The 13,254-nt window shown below is 41.7% G+C and overlaps 1 protein-coding gene and 1 long non-coding RNA gene across 5 annotated transcripts in view; one reads left to right on the top strand and one right to left on the bottom strand.

Annotated features, from left to right (window-relative positions):
* Positions 1–13,254, top strand: part of LOC111255189 (GAS2-like protein pickled eggs) — a 38,324-nt gene that overhangs the window by 18,578 nt on the left and 6,492 nt on the right. Inside the window, exons 1-2 of one of the 4 annotated variants that reach the window (XM_022816874.2) lie at positions 3,636–3,770; positions 4,530–4,631. The exons of 2 other annotated variants lie outside the window; for them this stretch is intronic. The gene's annotated coding sequence lies outside the window, so the exon portion shown is untranslated. Of the gene's footprint in view, positions 1–3,635; positions 3,771–4,529; positions 4,632–13,254 lie in introns of those variants that run through there. One more of the 4 variants, XM_022816871.2, reaches the window with a different exon arrangement.
* On the bottom strand, positions 946–12,897 carry LOC111255191 (uncharacterized). The gene is made up of 5 exons (XR_002675375.2): positions 12,514–12,897; positions 6,449–10,739; positions 3,497–3,760; positions 2,165–2,201; positions 946–2,012 (listed from the first exon to the last, which is right to left on the bottom strand). It is a non-coding gene; the product is annotated as an uncharacterized LOC111255191 (long non-coding RNA).

The raw sequence follows: 13,254 nt of genomic DNA, 5'->3' as shown, positions 1-13,254 counted from the left end.
GTTATCGTAGGTAAATCGCGAACAGCTGTTGACAATAGATATCTGAAAGATCATCATGTGCTATTGTCGTCTCTTGGCGAATCTGGCTATAGCATAGATACTTTTCTCAGGTTGATCCTGCCCGACCTAACCTCTTGAAACAAAGCCAGAGAACTAATAGTGTTGTGCCTACTTGACCCGGCCAAGAACTCGTTATAGGAAATCGCACAAAGGAGCACGTCTACTCGTGAAATAAACATTCTACTGGATTTCAGCTCGTTGAAAAGCGACTACGGTAAAATTGTTCACCGGACAACGGAAGAGATGGCCTTAATGGTCTATAAGCTGTGCTGTTAGCGTCATTAGGGCGAGCAACAGCCGTTGTGACCTTATTGAATTATTATATCGCTGTGACGTAATTGGGATAAATCTTGAAGCAGAAGCAATGGGAGTTGATGAAAGCTAAAATTTTTAATAAGATGCAAGGTAAGAAGTGAAAGTTCTTTTAAAATGGATCGACTCCATCTTCGTTTGATCGGACGATCTGGCCTGACAGTCAATCTAGTGAAATTCGTTGGCCTAGCATTTGCACGAAATCATCCAGTACGACCAATGCGCTAGCAGATGGTGACATCAAGTTTTAGGAATAAAGATTAAACAGTCAATCCCAGAGTTGGAAACGTCGTTTGGAGTAGTTTGCACATCTTATTTACGTAATACTGTACCATATATATATATATATATATATATATATAGGTATAGTCAAAACAGGGTTAATGTGTGGCTATGTTTTCACCTAATTTGGGACGGAGTTTGCTGTCAGTGTTGATTAAAGATTTTAAAATGCGGCCCTTTAAAAGCAGCGAAGACCTGTCCTATGCTCGGCTGGGTCGGGTTTAATAATAGCTAATCCCTAATAGCTAATAGCTATTAGCCTTAAAAGCTGGAAGTCAATGCAATCGTACGTGGAGGTGGTAATAGAGGCGTTGTATGTTTATTTATATTGTAACAGAAGTACTGTTCCGTCCGTTTTTTCGTTCAACAAATAAGAACAGCGTCGGTAAATGTAAAAAGTCTCAAAATATCGAACTGAAGTACCCAGTCGCTTGGTGCTTCCGAGATATGTGCCGAGCCAGCGCAGGCGAAGATGCGTTGCATTATTCCGTGGCATTATCCTTTACGAAATAGAGAAAATCGTCTAACAACATTTGGTGGTGTTTCAATGATTTTTTACTATACCATTTTTTGAGGCAAGTGTACTTTTTAAACTACCAACTTGACACAGATGAATCTCTGCTAACGATAACGCGCCCAGGTCAGTGGTGGCTCGAAAGGAAGAGCCCATATGACACCGGGGCTCAAACTGCGCTGGAGAGTTATGACGTGGTCCTACAGAAACACCGAAATCGACGGTCAGTAGCGCGTTTTCTTTTTGCTTATAGAACCGCAGAACGAACGACGACGACGACGACGACGACACCGCGCCGTCAAAATAAATCACTATCATCATCACAGTTGCCACCATAGTCGTCGTCGTGATTATCCAGACATTGGTCAGAACAGAGACTTCAGGGGTCACCCTTTTTTTGCCGTTTTCTGAAAGAGAAAAAAGAAACCTATACATTTACAAAGGATGCGTAATGTACTTCCGACTATATCAATTTAAGCTAAGAAGATAGACGACAACTGCTAAAAGAGCAATTGTTGTGATTAGGATGACACTCTGCTATCCCCCGCCAATAAACATGAGAATGATGATGATGACGGTCATAATTTTCGTGTGTATAGGAAACGTTAAAACGTCCGAAAACCTTTATGCTGGCGGTACGCAGTCACTTTTTGTACATCGGAAACGTCCTACGTAAGACAGTCGCTAGACGCCTGATACCATAGCTTTGATGACGCTTCTACTTACCGTGCCGTTTCTTATGCTTTCTAATTGCGCCCAATTCTGGGTTGACACCATTCTTGAAGCATGAATCTTTAACCTCGACTAAATTGCAATCGGAGTCCTTCAGTGAAATGCACGCTTGCTATAAACGCAATTTTAAAATGAATTATTGATTATTTTTTTCGTCTTTGAATTACGTATCTACTACTGAAAGCGTGGCGGAAGAACGACGAATACAGTTGCTCTGCCTCCTACAGCTGGGAGTATCATTGAAAAAAAAGCACCTGTATTTACCTCGTAGTGGATATTAAGGTCCTCGGTCAATCGCTGGCTGAAATCAGACAATTAACACACAGAAAACGTTTTTACATTGGAAACAAACCAAAGTAGCAAGGGTTAATTGTCGCATTTGATTTAAGGTAGGTATGTACACTGTGGTGGCGAATATGTTCGATGACAGGAACATATTGATTCGTTTATTCCTACAATAATAAATTTATTATTGGGACTATAGCACTACTATAAACAACGACTGCATGTTGATAATCTTTTTCACTGGAACCTTTGCCTGACTAGTCGTCGATATGTTACAGAAAAACCCGTTCAAAAACATCTATGTAATCCTACCTCGTTCCTCAAGTGTAAGAATTCATATGGTTTTGAAATAATTGTGTATCCTTACGTACGTGTGTGTGTCCTTACAATAGGGGTCGCAAGCGACACAGCACATGCAAAGGAAAGCTCCCAAAAAAATGACTATGTTGGGATTGCTATATGAAAGTTGGGAGCCCTATGACATAAAGCAAGTTAAGGGCTCAATGTGTCATGCTTTTATTATGTTATAGCATGAGCGTATAGAGATACGCCGTCGCTTGGCACTATTCATTTAGCTACGGTGGCTAATGAAAATGTTTTATTTTATATTTTTTCCGCCTCACATGTTCCTGTGTTTCTAATAGATTGGATTATGAAAAATTACGGCTTGTCGATGTAACAGGAAACACGACGAGGTCAGTGGCCCATATTATTAATGTACTATATATATATCTATATATATATATATATATATATGCTTTTTTGAGGCGTCGACGGTAGGATAAGCATTGCTTCGAAGCAGCGAGTACAAGAAGTATGTTTATTGCAGAACCACACCTGGATTCGAGTAACTTAAACACAACTTTGCGTGTTTCTAAAGTTAACCATCGTGTTAGTCAATGACGACGAAGACATCATGTATCAGACGTCCTCAAACTAAAAAAAACTCAACTTTCAAAACGTACATATATGAAACTCGTACTATAGAAAGCTGCAGGCACGTCATTATGTTGGCTGTACGGGACTGTGGCATTTTAATGCCAGTTACTCGCGAAACATGGGACATGATCTATCGTGTACTTTAAACATAATAAGTAATGCGAAGGAAACTTGCGATTTTTAAAAGAACTTGAAGCTGCATTCGAACAACGATGCCAAAAGCGTTTTAGAACAGAAATTGCTTTTTGTCGTGACGTTCTGCAAGTCGCGATATCTAGGTGTAGGCATATTAGTAGAGATCGCAATTACCAGCTTCGTAATTAATAATAATAACTTACGACAACTTCGCACGAATCAGAAGTATTAACTTACTGAAATTAGATTTTTAGAGGTGTGCAGTGTATGACGGAGAAACCTTGGACGAAGTGGACGCTCTGTGTGTCAGTCAACGAGCTATGCGGATAGAATCACTCTTCTTCTGCGAAAGCCGGGGGTGGAACTGCGGCCTTGAGTGCTTTCATCGACGCACAGCGCGCTTTTTTCCGCTCGTTGGTAGTCGTTTCCTCTTTTACAGAGGCCTTCTCGAGTCGCTCGCGGTATTCGTGACCGGGTTTTCTTCTTTATCTTTATCGATAGCTCAACACAGGTAACGGTATCAACTATGCAACAATTGCTACAATAGGGGAGAAATCAGGTTTTTTCGAAAGTCGCCTTCTGTCATTGCACTGCCGTAATGCACTATAATAACCCAGCGAATGTGTTTCTGGCTGAGTTACTTAGCCTAGGTAGGAACGAAGCTATTTTGCTCAATCCCTGACGCCATACAAAGACGACAGGTAATACAAGTCCGACGCGTGCTTTGTAAAAATCCAGAAAATCCCAATAGAACACTTTTCAGTACACCAAAAAAAAGATAGAGTAGGGCGGAACACATAGAACTATCAATAAGACATCGGTCTTAGCAGAGGGCTTTTCATCATTGTATGACTGATTGATTGACTAGCTGGCGGGCAGGCGGAAGGGGTGGGGGGGTCATACTTTCGGATGGCATGCGATGAGATCGGTCCTGCTACTTCGTCTTTGTTGCCGTTTTGCGTTTATACGGCTGCAACGGTAGGTGGGCTAATATCGATGTAAATGGCGAGGAAAATGAAGGTATGCGAAATGCTAGACGTCCACAAACAGAAAATGATAGAAATGATTTTTCATAGATCGTATGAGCAAAAATGCCATGTAAAAACGTGAATCTTTAGAGAAGATGACAAAGCCCCCACTACTTTATTCGTTCTTGTTGATTCCGCTCGCTCGCTAGCAAGAGTCATTACAAAATGTCCGAAATAACGATATTTTTTGGCGTATGCTATTCTTACTGCTAAATAAATACATTTTCCGATTTTACCTTCAGTACTGCCGTTACGCGTTGCTTTCTGCGGTCGACCGCCACCAGGACGAAAAAATATGCCTATGCCCGGTTTCGAACCTAGGCCATTACGTCTTCCCAAGTTCAGTAAGTGAAATTTAGGATTTGCTGAACTTCTACTCCGTCTTAAGTATGTGTGTCTGCGCGACAGTTACTTGTGTGCAAATATAAGATCTGCCCATTTAGAAAACAGGTAGTATTGTACATACTGCCTATCTAGGCAGTTCATCCTTTGGTTTGGATCAACGAGAAGAATAGGAGAACAGTCGAAATGCTAAGCTAAATCGTCTATTAAAAGTTGAAGTAAAAACGGCCTTGTTAACGTCATTAGTCTCCTCAACGTTGGCCTTTCTGTGAATGTCTCACTGACGCAGGTTAACAATAGGGACGCTTGACAGAAATCCTGCTACACCACAAGTCCGTATCACCAAGATAGTAACTATCATTATCTGAATGCTATAAACTGCGGCTGGTCAGAGGCAATACAAATCATAAGGCACAAAAGCAACAGGGACGAGTCCTGCATGCATTTACTTACACGGACATTTTATTGAGAGGCTCTATTGAACTCAACGTTTATCTTATGTGTCGTGCGTCAATTGTATATACGACAATGATGTCATGAAAAATCAGAAGCTAAATATGATGAAAATGCATCTGATGATATACTTGACAGATACGAGTATGTTATGCGGAAAATCTGGGATTAATAACAGAGATAAAGGAAAAGAACTTACAGTTTTAAATAATTTTTGCGGTCATGGGCAGCAGAGTAGTTCTAGGCTGACGGGTGCATTTGATTCTATGATGATATTATATTGACATTATGTTATTTCGACCAGTTACATAACTTCCCGAGTTGTAATTTGAAGTTAACTGCAATATGATGATGATGATGACCCACCCAGTTGATTTCTGGGTGATTTTTCTAATAACCAAGTTATTCAAGTGCACCTTTGGTCGCATCACCGTTACAATGTAATTGTTCAACAAAGGCGTAGCTTGCATTAATAATTAATGCATTAAAAAGGTATTGATTTTTGATTATTTGAAAGCAGTCTTTTTTGGTCCTATGTCGAAAGGAATATACAACAGATGCTGACCTTAAGGTAAATGCCGAAAACTTCCATTGTTTTCGCAAGGGTTTAATACTTAGTTACCTGCTATAATGAATGTACATTTAAAGTCGTTCACCCCTTGAAACGTGTTGTGCGTCTAGTCTTGGTAAACGTCGTAGAGTCCCAGCTATCCGTGCGTTGCCGCTCTGTATATAAACGGACTCGAGATCTTGAACCCAACGACCTATATCGTGGGAGCAAGCAAGGGCGGACTGTTACAGGCCTTTTTTGCGATCTTGCTTTTTCTGCTATGACCCGTCCGTGCAGTCGAAAGTAAGGTCAAAGTAAGATTTGCAGACGAAGGTGTGGCTCCAAATAGAAAGGGAAAAACAAACGACTTCTTTGATCGGCTAGTCAAAACAATTAGAGCGCGGATTCTACTATTTAAAACATCTATCTAAGAAAGTTTGTCAGTGTTTAGAACGTGTCGTGTTGTAAAACTCTCTACGACCTTAACATTGTCTATAGCGAATTCCCTTCATTGTTAAATGGGCCGCTTTCCTATGAACAGCATACGCCCTCGCATAAAAGGTTGTTGGGAAGATCTACGAGCCATGCACCTATAAGCATGCTTCGATAGCTTCGCAGATTATATCATCGCCACTTGACAACGACACGTGGTTTAATCATCTTCCATGCTCTCGATGAGTGTAGCTTCACTGAAGTTAAACAGAAATTTACTAGCCATGCGTAAATACTAAGTACTTCTACCTGCTAACTGCATTACAAACAAAGTGAGATCGAATTCATTTGTTTCTTCATAGATGAGTTTACTGTCATAATTACCTATTAACTTGTCTGTGAAGAATCCGTCTGCCGCGCGCCGTTCAGGGACCGACATGTCAGCGTGATCAATTGCGCTAGTCGACTACAAACATACATATACATATATACGCGTTAAAAATTATATCGAAAATATCAGCAGAGAAGTAAGTGTTTGGCAGATAAGAAAGAGCCCGCCGACATTTATTTACCCGTCAGCAAGCCGACACTCGGTCTCGGGACCAGACCGTGACAGTAAAGTCGCTTTGTAAAACTGCAACAGAATCGCTATCTTCATCAGAATGACGATCGCAGAGAAGCAAGAGTCAGATAGAGTGACTGGCAGACAACCAGTCTCGAAGTGGGGCCTAAAAATAATATTATATACCCACATTCTTTGACAACACGTATCAAGCGTATAATTACTACCCTTAAAATGGTCGTAGTTCCAAAACAGGGACAGAGTACATTGGGGATCGGGTTAGAAACAGCGACAGTTAGCCAAACTGATGAATCATCTATGAAATCGAATCCTTCTTGCTGTTACCGGTTGCACTGTTTATTGTAACGCCCCAACAGCTACGTTTATTCAGGTTAGGTGTGCGTGTTTCAGCCGTGCGTTATATATATATGTGCAGTATTTAGAGACGTCACATAATGATCCGCACTATATCGGTTGTTTCTTTTCTCTGTGGTATTCGCCACTGCCAGCAGAGCTACCAAGTCAGGAATGGTAAAATAGATCAAACTGCTGTTGTTATCATTGTCAGTGATTTGATCCGGAACAGAAACGGAGCTAGCAACAATAGCACGAGGAAGGTAGGTAACTTTGAAAAGGCGCCTGCAGGGACCACTGAGGGGTCATGATGCGTTCACCTGAAAGGGTCAACGGGCGTACGTTTAGTAGAACTGCTAGACACAGCATCGATCCCAGTAAGGTCTTTACGTTTTTTGCGGTGCTCCTTTCAAGTGTTATCAACGATGCGATTATTATTATTGCCGCTAAACGGTCATCATGATAATGTTGAAGCTGCTGCTGTTCCCGCTGTAGTTTTTGTTGTTGTATGTTAGAACTCAGTTATAGCCGCATTCGATCGTAGACGAGCCATGTCGGATCGGCCCTGTGTAGAGTGCTGACAGCAGTGACACTAATGAAAACGTGTAGATTTTCTGTGCAGAAGAATTTTTGCTTTTGTTGTATAAGAAAGACCGCAGAATTTCCAAGTGCAAATAATCTCTGCTAGACTTACCCCTAGGACACATTTTGTGGCAACAGCAGGATTGGAAGGACGAAACAGTTCGTTTGTTCCTGATGAATCGCTTTGATTCATCCCGAGTATAGCTCCTCTGATGTCTGATATATTAATTTCTAAGTTAGTTCCTGCGTATTTCGTTTCTTTTTGTTCCGGTCATATCCGTAGCTGCGATCGGCCAAACATGGCTGTGTAGCAAAATTTCATATTGTCTTTACCACTGAATCGTGGGTCCTGCGAGTAATTGTAAGCTACAGTTTTCGTTAATGAGCTACGTGCACTGGGAACTCAAGCGGGTCTGGTGGCGATATCAGAACCTCGATAGTGTGTTTCTCAACTGGTGTGCATCGTACTGCGTGACTTAACAGTGAGCCAAAGGATTTACATGTTGGACGCTCATCCGAGACCATCACTGTACTACAGTCTCCCAGCAATGAATGAGCTCGAAGCTTGTTACGTCGAAAATAGAGAAAGGACTCTGAGGGTCGTCATATCTACCAAGCCAAATGAAATATTTCGAAAACTGACCGTGTGCTAACTGGGTTAAAGAAGTGGGGCCTCGCAAATAAACTGTCGAAGTTCTATCTGCCGCAGGAAGTATACACGGTTCAAAACACTGGGTGATTCGTTGATTCTGTATTCACATCTCAGGGAATACCGGCGAATAATATTGAGAGCTACCTTAAATAAAATAGCAAATCTAGCGCGCGCATATCAGATGCGCTGGCGCCCGAAAAGTACGTCTGACTCCACGCTACGCACAATGTGGCGTTCGACAGAGCGATGGCCCTCTGATAGTGTAGATGAGGCTGATCATGCTTGCAGTTGAAAAATCGACTCAATTACGTTGGTAGATGCCGCTTTCGTCGTTATCTTTGTTGTTACTATTCGTTGACGTCGTCCAGGTAAATGAAATAGTGGTAGAATGGCGACAGCTTTATGCGTTTTTTGTTTATGATGACCGTACTCAACTACGCTTACGCGGAGCAGCGCAACGTGCAGTTCCATTTGGTAATTATTCACTTGCAAGACAAAATATACGGGCAGTAATAGAGAAAAAAAGCAGTGGGCGGCGACATAAACAGGTTTATCTCGCTTTCTTTCCCTTTTTCTGCTACTGCGAGTTGATCGGCAACGCGCAGCGGCTGCGTGTCGAATTATCGCGAGCGTCGAACTATCGTCGGCGGACCAGATGCTTATGACAATGGCCGGCCTGCTGGTTTTGGCGCGACTATTCCTATCGAATCGCGCACTGTTGCATGAAATAAGCGGCGCAATTACAATATTCGATGTAATAGCATTTCTCGTCATTCTAATAGTATCTATAGCAGCAGCAGCAGCAGCAGCAGCAGCTGTTGTTGCGTATCAAATTTGCGATATCTCGACATATTGCGCTTGTGAATGTTCCGTTCGTATACGCAAATGGCCGGCTTGAACGCGTCGATAGCGTGCACTCATGAACGCACCCGTACCTTGACAATAGTGCCCACCAACTGACAGTATGAACGACAGACGAGTTTCTCATCAAAGGAGACGCATGCTGTACCATTTCGGAGAGCAGCATAAACGTGTGGCCGAGATTAACAGTCTTCGGCTACTCTTTGAGCGGGATCTCTACTAGCCTGGCTAGTTGTTTGCTTGATGGCTCGTTCAAAGAGCGGTCCTCATCGAAGTACGTTGTCACTCACGGTTGGATGCTCTGATAGACTGTAAAAACTACGGGGCAGAATGATGAGTAATTTACAGATTGATTGGCAACTAAACATAAACCGGTAGATCTTGTCGTCGATGTTATGCGAACAACAACCATGCCGGCGCTTTACTGTGTTGGCTGAACCATTATAACAATGACCGGCAAGGTTACCACCATCTTAGTGACCGTCTTTTACTGCATGAAGCTAGCAATCGATTGGGTAAGCGATCCCCAGTTATCTGTGCCGATGCGTAGTTACTGACTGACCGTTGTGGGTTAATTGATTTTATTTTAAGATGCCCTTTTTTACGTAGTTGGTCAACGTTTGAGATGCTATGAATGAGCCACCTAATCTGGACGTGTCTTTAGAACCGGGTACCGCTGATACTAGTTTAGATAGGAGAAACTATTGAGTAGTGGTATGTAGTTCAGGTGTCACTTTTTGACGATAATAGAAGCACTTGCACGCGCCATTGATCTCTTCTGAGACACTCTTTATCGGTTCTCCTTCATCTCCATCCTCCTGCTTCCCTAACCGCCAGCACCACCTAGCGGCAAATTACGACAGCGCTACTGCTGCTGGACAAAGGTATCTTGGTAATTTATCGTCTGCTAACTAAGGTTTAACAGTAGCGCCAGTCCGCCACCCTATCAACTACGAGTCATCGTGCTTCCAGTAGAAAAAAAGCATAGCCATGCTAAAATACCTATTATCTCAGGAATGGCCATTACTATTTTTATCATAATAATATCAAAATATACCAGTTGCAGAATAGTTAAAATACTCCAACGTATTTCTACACTCCTTGGCCTCAGTGAATCGCAATATATTATTTTATGCGTAACGGTTAGGATTTTCGTGACCCGAACAAACGGCAAAAGGCGTCGCTTGATTGCTCGGCATCATAAAAAATATCTGTTTATAATTTATTAGCAGTAAATAAAAAATAATCGAGTTAAGCTGCAATTTTCATTACTTTGCTACATTACTGCCATAGCGACTCCTTTTCTTACTTGGGCGATTCGTTGTTCTTGTTGCTGCTGATGCTGCCGCCGCCGCCGCCGCCGCCGCTGCCGCTGCCGCCGCCGCCGCCGCCGCCGCCGCCGCCATGATCGCTACTAATCCCGCTATCATTGTGTTGACTTGTGCCTCTTTCTGGCCTCTATATGACGTGTGATTAGGTTTTTTTTCTTTTGCAAAACACTCGCCTATTCTTTAAACGACTTATAATCGCGCTGCATTTGCTGATCTCGCATGGAAAAGAGACCGACCGCATTAGGCGGGATCACTTTTATGAACAATGGACATAGACTATACCCAACAGAATGTAGTAATGTAGCGCCGGTGTTGATGACATCGTCTGCCGTCCTGTCGTGACGGTAATCGTCACGGTCGTGAAAAACGAAGAACGAACTAATTAATATCCCATTCTTCCTTCCTGCCCAATAATAGAATATCATTAATTAAAAGCACCAATTAAGTAACGAAATAACCGCCACGAGAATGAACTGCGTTCGTGTTTACAAAATCCTTCCATGCGTATACAATATACTGAATATGAAGTCTAAATCTACTTTCATATACAGGACATACTATAATTAGGCCGCTTTTGTCCAATATGACGATCAGCACAATATCTATAATAAAGACATTGTCATGAGTGAGCTTCCTTTTTACGCTACGAGCACTTTCTCTGGATAACATTTTAAAGAGAATCATACTTGAGTAGCGGCCGATAGTTCTACATAATTCCAGCTACGTATTATACCCAAGGAGAAGTAGGTGCGTACACGATGCCTATGGAACATCACCATTATAATGCTTTTTTTATGGCCACCGCCATATTGCTCTGCTTACCTGGCACCCACTTATTTTGGACTATTACTTTTCAATATGTTATTAATTCAAAAGGAAACCTTGAGCGTATTTTTTTCGGCCTGGGACGATTTTTGCTTTGACCTCCTCGTGATAGCTGTTAGTACAGGACCCTACTTTGCGGTGAATCATCTAACTGAGTTTACTGCTCGTGTTTATCTAATGTATATTTTAGTTAGTTTGTTCGAGCTGCCGCCGAAACAGCAGCAGGTACGGTTCTTACGAACTAAATGCATAGACATAATTTATCTATATATAATTTTGACTGTCCAGCGTAAACAATACTATTATCGAGCAATACAAAATCGACACTATTGGCCAGTATCGTAGATGATTACCGAGGATAACATATTGATGGTCGATTTTTTCTCAGATATAAACCTCGGTACGAGTGAAATGTGTCGTACCTAATTGGTACGCCTTGCCAATGATCAGGCTAAAAAAAGAATAGATGGTGAAAAAAATATATCAAATCGCGTAATTTTCTCCTGTTGTAAATGTCATAGGGCTAAGTCCGGTAAACCGATTAATACTTTTTGTTGAGATTTTTATTCAGCCATAGAAAATTGGGACATTTTCAAAACGTTCCACCCAGAGGGACTTTTGCTAGCCGATGAACGCGTCATACTTCTTCGAGTTTTTTTTCACTATGAGACCTTCATTTATTAACCGACATAAATGACATTGTGTTTACGCGCCTAGAGGGTGTAATATAGGCTCGAACGCGTTCCTTCGGGTAGCGACAATGGACGCTCGCTGAGTAAAATATTTATAGAGGTAGTGTTGCAAGTAGGAAATGGCACAAACTATCATTACAACGCCAATGCTATCTGGCGGGTAATCGTCCGAGCCGTATTTTTGGTCTACAACATTCGACCCCATGTGGTCTCTCTCATTTTGGTAACAGTCACGCTTGAAAGCTGGCACCGAAAAAAAAAAAAAAAAAAAAAAGATTTCTGTGTTACGGCTGAGTTTCAAATAATAACTGGCTAAATTTACAGCTTTTGATAGTTATTGTTGAAGGTAAGAATTCTGTAAATATGTTTAATTACCACTACTAATAAACCGCTACGGACTGCAGAAGCTCCGCCGAAAACAAAATGACTTTTGTTTTCGGCGGAGTAGAGCCATTACATCCTAACTACGTAACCTAAGCAGACGTGTAGCGAACTTTCATTCAAGGCCATGATAGGAATGTGTTTATACACACAAACCTTTTCCCATCGATAGGTCAAAATACTAATCAACTATGACAAACAAGACTTACAGCCAACACAGGTATGTCTTTGGGGAATTTCGAAGACGAGTAGTTTTTTTTCCGTTTGTTGCTCAAAGATGCAACGGGATGACTACTAGCTTGATGATTACGCGGCTTGTCATCGATCTCGACCTCGTACACAGTAGCTCTATCGCTCTGGCGTATAATCACTGGCATCTAGAAGCATCTTCGCCGTGGCATTACATGATAAAAACTCACATTATGGGTCCGCGCCAGGAGATTGTGCCTCATCTGATATTTGGAGCAGGCCCTTGAAGCTGCTCGCCATGACTGAATGGGATTTGGAGGTCCACGGCGGCGCGTCTTACGCCCTGCTGCTGCCCCTTCTACTGTTGTATAATAAATTGAACGCGGCGTGTGAGAGTATTCGACGGTAGAACCCTTGTACACCGACTAGGACTAGTATTCGCTATTTTCGTCCGGGTGATATTGCCGATATGGGTTTCGCTACGTTAAGACTTAGTCTCGTTTGTGAACTATTCTATAGACCTTGCACGCAAACATATCCTTTTTCTAATACTTTAATATTCAGTATTAATAATTTAGTTTTTAATTTAATTAGTAAAATCGTTTTTAATTTTGACAAAAGGCAACTAGAATAATGAAATAGCAGATGGAACTCTGCTTGCGTAATAAATTGTTCTTTTTTTTAACTTTTTTAAAATAGAATCAACAGTTAGGACTACGCTAAAAACCAAAAAGCGTAACTTAATCTAGGTCGCTGTCCTA

The sequence above is a fragment of the Varroa destructor genome, unplaced genomic scaffold (assembly GCF_002443255.2).
Source record: "Varroa destructor unplaced genomic scaffold, Vdes_3.0 BEIS01000948.1, whole genome shotgun sequence".
NCBI classification, from domain to species: domain Eukaryota; kingdom Metazoa; phylum Arthropoda; class Arachnida; order Mesostigmata; family Varroidae; genus Varroa; species Varroa destructor.
This window is presented reverse-complemented; position numbering and strand designations above follow the sequence as displayed.